Raw genomic sequence first — 6,088 nt, 5'->3', positions numbered from 1 at the left:
TGGGAACCGCCAAATGTTTCCGTACTTATGTTCCGGACCTTGTGTGTTTCAAAGTGACCAAAGCGACCCCTCTGGGGGCTAATTGTGGGAACCGGGTTGTAAACTTTTGTGTTCAATGTTATCCTATGGGTAAAAACTGTATAAAAGGAGCGATCCACAGAACCAATTTGAAGCAGTCTCCCCGAACTACACTTGATGTACTTCCTGTGACTTCTGTGTTCCCTGCAGCAAATAAACCTTGAATCTTTGACGCCGAAGGAAGTGTCCCGTGTCTCTGTGACTTGTACGCCGGAGCAGGTTACCCACGAAGGTTTCAGGTGTTGTGCCCTGGCACCGCTGGGTCCAAAAGAACCCAGTCCTTCAGTCCGTGGAGGAGTCATTTCCTTCCCAGAAATCTGCATTACAAATTAATTAATAGTATATAGCTTTTTAATATCTGTTTGGTGCCAGTCCATATGACTTTCAAATCTGCCTTTGGGATACGATGTTGCAACTTCATAGGGTACATGTATTCTTTGTGAGCTTAATAAAATGTTGAAAATTCTACAAAACCTCACTCCTACATCCAAGTACTCTCATGCTACCATTCTGCACTCTGCTCTGTCTGAAAAACAGCTCAGCATATTCAAAATTCTGCATTGATTTGGCTTGTAAATTATATTTTTGGAAATGTACATGTATTAACTATTTAATTTTAATACTATAGGTGATTGAAATTACGGACGAAGAAAGCAAGATTTAGCACTAAGCAAGTGAATGTCAGTGCCATAAGAAGGATTATTTTGAAAAACTGAAGGACATCCAGCATACTACGTTTAAACAATTTCCAAAAATCTAAGTGTGGCGAGAAAAGTACTATACCTGTAAGTGAAGTCTCTAATTTTGCATTTATTTAACCCAGAGCAAAGCCATATCTGTGCACACAGCATCAGAAATAATGTAGAAAGACCGCTTCAGCATCCTCATCTGAAATATTATCAGAAAGACAAATTGCCTCAGCATGACAGAATAACGTTCATCTAAAGCATCATGTAATTCTAGAGAGGAAGCACACACTACATAAAAGAAAGTTACAACTTAAGGTTTCTTCTGGATACCATCAAAGAAAAGACGCTAAAAGAAGACTCCGAAGCTGACACGTTAACAACCAAAAGACTGGAAAATCACCTTTGTTCAACAACCATTTTTAACCAGTTACGCAAGTTTGAGACTATCTGCCTCGGGATATAACACCTTGACCCACTCTGCTCTTTCTTGCGAAAATCTTAAAAATTCACCACTTTATTGTGTTAATGACCATCTCAGATTCTTTCCTTTTTATTGTGTACTGTTCTGTAATTCTATGTAAATCGCCTCAACATTATCTGTTGTGTAGGAGTGATATGTAAAACTGTTAAATATAAAAATTGATTAAAGGAGCACTGTTGCGCTATAGCTAATGTAAATAAATTCTCATCCTCAGAACTACAAACCTTAAACTTACCCCAAACATAGAAAGGGTAGAAGGAACTGATGTTCTGCGACTAATGATCCACAATAGTACTCTGCACGTTCTAACGCCCTCAGTTACTGCCATTACACCAGTGCAAAAAGGTACTTATCAGTTTAATGATTAAATATCAGATTAACACGTTATTACTGCATTGCTAATAACCTATAGAAATAGATTTGAGAAAAACTTCAGTCACAAATTAAGTTGCTGCCGGAGAGGCTATTACCTAAAGACTATTATCTGTTAAAAAAATTTCAACAGGTGTTACAGGATTGCTTCCCGACATTTTTTGCTCAATTCAAGATTGCACACGATTTCTTTTAGAGATAAGTGCTGAACATTATCTAAACAAGCCCGACTCTAAAATCGAGGCAAAATAACTAAAGTTAGGGAAAAAAGTTACCTGTGCCCAAAAAGATACAGCCATAAATCTTATCTCACAGAATTTGACAGAATGCACACAGGGGAAAACCACTCTCAGTGCAAAGTATGCCAAAAAAGTTTCAGGCGTAAATCTTATCTCACTGAACATATGAGAATCCACACTGGGGGAAAACACTCTCCGTGCAAAGTATGCCAAAAAAGTTTCAGGCGTAAATCTTATCTCACTGAGCATATGAGAATCCACACTGGGGAAAAACCTTTTCAGTGCTCTGAATGCCAGAAAAGTTTTAGAGTCAAAGCAAGTCTATATCAACATGCATTAACCCACTCTGTGGAAAAACGTTATCAGTGCTCTGAATGCCCAAAACATTTCACACTTAAATCACTTCTAACTGCACATGTGAGATTCCACACTGGGGAAAAACCTTATCAGTGCTCTGAATGCCAGGAATGTTTCAATGAAAAAAGACATCTCACGCTGCATATAAGAACCCACACTGGGGAAAAACCTTATCAGTGCTCCGAATGCCCAAAAGATTTCCAACTTAAATCACTTCTAACTGCACATGTGAGATTACACACTGGGGAAAAACCTTATCAGTGCTCTGAATGCCAGAAATGTTTCAGTGACAAAAAAAGACTCACTAAACATACAAGGACCCACACTTGGGTAAAACGTTATCAGTGCACTGAATGCGACAACTGTTTCAGTGAAAAAAGCAGTCTCACTCAGCATATAAGAACCCACACTGGGGAAAAACCTTATCAGTGCTCTGAATGCCACAAATGTTTCAGTCAAAAATGCAATCTCACTGAGCATATAAAAATCCACACTGGGGAAAACCTTATCAGTGCTCTGAATGCCAGATATGTTTCAGTCGAAAAAGGTATCTCACTCAGCATATAAGAATCCACACTGGGGAAAAACCTTATCAGTGCTCTGAATGCCAGAAATGTTTCATTCAAAAAAGACATCTCACACTGCATATAATGAACCACACTGGGGAAAAACCTTATCAGTGCTCCGAATGCCAGATATGTTTCAGTGTAAAAAGCAGTCTCACTAAGCATATAAGAATCCACACTGGGGAAAAACCTTATCAGTGCTCCGAATGCCAAAAATGTTTCATACAAAAATCTCATCTCACTGATCATGTGAAAATCCACACTGGAGAAAAAAAAAAATCAGTGCTCTAAATGTCAGAAATAATTCAGAGGTAGAGATGGTTACAAGCGCCATAAGAAAACACACCATCAAAATAATCAGTTCTCCGAATGCCAGAAAAGCATACATTTTAAACTCAATCTCAATCTACATGGCCGAAATTACTCGTCTACAACGTGTGCAAAACGCGGCCACTAGAGCAGTCGTGGGCTTACCCAGATTCTGCTCCGCTGCCAACACCTTGCGCTCTCTTCATTGGCTGCCGATTAAGCAGAGGATTCAATTTAAAGTGCTCTGTTTGTCCTACAAGATCCTCAAGGGCTCTCCTGCCCAGATTCTTTTGAATCTCTTGTCTCCCTATGTTCCGGCCCGCTCTCTACGTTTGTCGGACCTCGATCTTGCAGTAGTACCCCGGTTCAAGCGTAGCCGTGCTGGCGGCCGCTCATTCCGAGTACGTGCTGTGGCCCTGTGGAATTCCCTTCCTTTAAAGATTCGTGCCCTTGATGATCTTTTCTCATTTCGTAGGGCCGTCAAGACCTTTCTATTTCCTTAATTCATTTTATCCTTAGTTTGCCACCTTTTAAGCTGTGTTATGTTGTTACCTTGTCAGGCGCCAGGACGCTCCTTTGCTGGAGCAGCTGTGCGCGTAATAAATGCTCATAACATAACATAACATAACATAACATGAGCAGACGCACACAGGGGAAAAACATTACCAATTTCTGTGAATGCCAGAAATTCCTATTTGATAGGCACAGCCTCACTAACCATAAGTGACTCCATACTGATGAAAAACCTTATGAGTGCTCTGAATGCCAGAAAAGCTGCTGAAAAAAACGCTATTTCACCATGAGAAACTCCACACTAGAGAAAATCCTTATGCCATAAAAGGTTGAATCTGAAAGACAGTGTTATGCTTTATGAGCGATCTCACTCCGGGGAAAAACCTTATGAGTGCTCGAAATGCAAACAATGTTTTGGGTACAAATTACTTCTCACTTGACATGAGCGAACTCACACGGGGAAAAAAGCCTTATGTGTGTTTTGAATGTCAGATAAGGTTTAGTCTTGAATACAATGTCATTTCACATGAGAGAATTCACACTGGACTAAAGCCATATACAGGAGGGGAAAGCCAGAAACGTTATACTCAGAAAGGAGATATCACTAAACATGAGAAATGCATCCACACCAGGTGAAAAGTAAGGCGTATCTTTAGTTGCAGAAAAGCTTCTAACAACCTGACTTTACATGAGAGAGCACATATTGTAGTTGCAATAGAATTCATCAAGAAACTCTTGCAGGATAACTTAGGCTGCCCGCATGCAACCTCCAAAGAAATTTCAGACCTGGAAATATTTTTCATTTCAACAGAATCCACAATTTGAGTATCTGAAAGTTACAAAACTCTCAAGGTCTTTACTTTACACAGAGAAGTGTTAGTGCTTGCAAAAATCAACTAATTGCCCAAAAAATTACAATAATAATGTCTTAAATTTTACTCCACCCTAAAGGTTTCTACTCACCCTTGTTTCTTAACATATGACTGATATCTATTTTTTCATGATAAGATTAAGCCTATGCGGAGTTCCTCAGTGAGGGACTCCGCAAAGTGACAAAAAAACTCTGGCGGTCTATGCGGAGTTCCGCAAGCAGCGGAGTGCATACGGGTCATGCCGTTTGTGGTGATTTCATCCCATGTCGGAGGATCATTTGGCCCTTCTCTTCCAGGAAGTTATGGATCTCTTTGTGAAACGCGTCCCTGTGCCAGAAGTAGGTCAGGGTTGCTACTCCCACTACTTCTTGGTACCCAACAAGGACAAAGGCCTGCATCCTAGCTTAGTTCTCAGGGACATCAACCGCTTTCTCCGAAAGGAGAAGTTCAAGTTGTTAATCTTGGCTCAGGTCTTATCTGCTTTCGACCCTGGAGATTTGATGGTAGCGTTGGACTTGGAGGACACTTACTTTCACATCCTCGTCTTGCCTGCCCACCGCCATTACCTACGATTCACGGTAGGCCACACACATTTTCAGTTTACCACGCTTCCCTTTGACCTTACCAGCCCCCCCTCCAGCCCGGGTGTTCACGAAAGTGATGGCGGTGGTCGAACTCATCTGTGCAGATCAGGGGTTCCAGTCTTCCCCTATCTTGACTGGCTGTTGAAGGCTCCCACCTCCTGACTATGATAGACTTCCTGCATTTGCTGGGGTTCTCAGTTAACGTGCTGAAGTAGCACCTGATTCCTTCCGATAAGCTCCTTTTCATCGGAGCGGTTTTGGACACAACACAGTTTTGGGTCTATCCTCCCTAGCAGCAAGTCCAGTATATTGGGGCTATGATACCTATGTTTCAGCCTCCATCCCGGTGTTCGGTGAGAATGACCCTGAGGCTGCTGGGCCTCATGGCCTCCTGCATCCTGCTGGTGCATCATGCCAGATGGCATATACGTGCTCTGCAGTGGGATCTGAAGTTTCAGTGGGCGCAGCACCAGGGGAATCTTTCCGATGACGTTCAGATTTCAGAGGGGACTGCAAGTCAGTTGCAGTGGTGGTTCACGAACCAGGATTGGGTCAACAGCAGATCCCTCTACCTTCCCCAACCTGAGTTCACAGTAGTGACGGATGAGTCACTCCTGGGTTTGGACAGCCATATGGGAATGGTGGAGATCAAAGACCTCTGGTCTCTGGCGGAGTCCAGGCACCACATCAACCCTCTGGAGCTCCGGGCGATTCGTCTTGCACTGAAGGCATTCCTTCTTTCTGTCAAAGGAAGAGTGGTGCAGGTGTTCACGGACAACAGCACCGCCATGTGGTACTGCAACAAACAGGGCAGGGTGGGGTCGTGGACCGTATGTCAAGAGGCTCTTCGCCTTTGGACATGGCTGGAACATCAGGGCATATCTCTGGTAGTTCAACACTGAACAGGTTCACTGAACGCAAGGACGGACAAACTCAGCCGCCAGTGCATGATGGATCACAAATGGCATCTTCACTCGAAGGTCGTGCTAGGTCTCTTTCAGTAGTGGGGAGAGCCTTGGTTAGATCTA

General features: G+C 42.6%; 1 pseudogene; it reads left to right on the top strand.

Moving 5' to 3' along the window:
* The first annotated feature begins 2,108 nt into the window (after nucleotides 1–2,108).
* LOC147737720 (uncharacterized) lies at nucleotides 2,109–3,086 on the top strand (annotated as a pseudogene).
* Nucleotides 3,087–6,088: the final 3,002 nt, after the last annotated feature.

This window comes from Lissotriton vulgaris, chromosome 1_1, assembly GCF_964263255.1.
Source record: "Lissotriton vulgaris chromosome 1_1, aLisVul1.2, whole genome shotgun sequence".
Taxonomy (NCBI): Eukaryota; Metazoa; Chordata; class Amphibia; order Caudata; family Salamandridae; genus Lissotriton; species Lissotriton vulgaris.
Note: the sequence above shows the minus strand (reverse complement) of the source record. Positions and strands in the feature narration are given on the sequence as shown.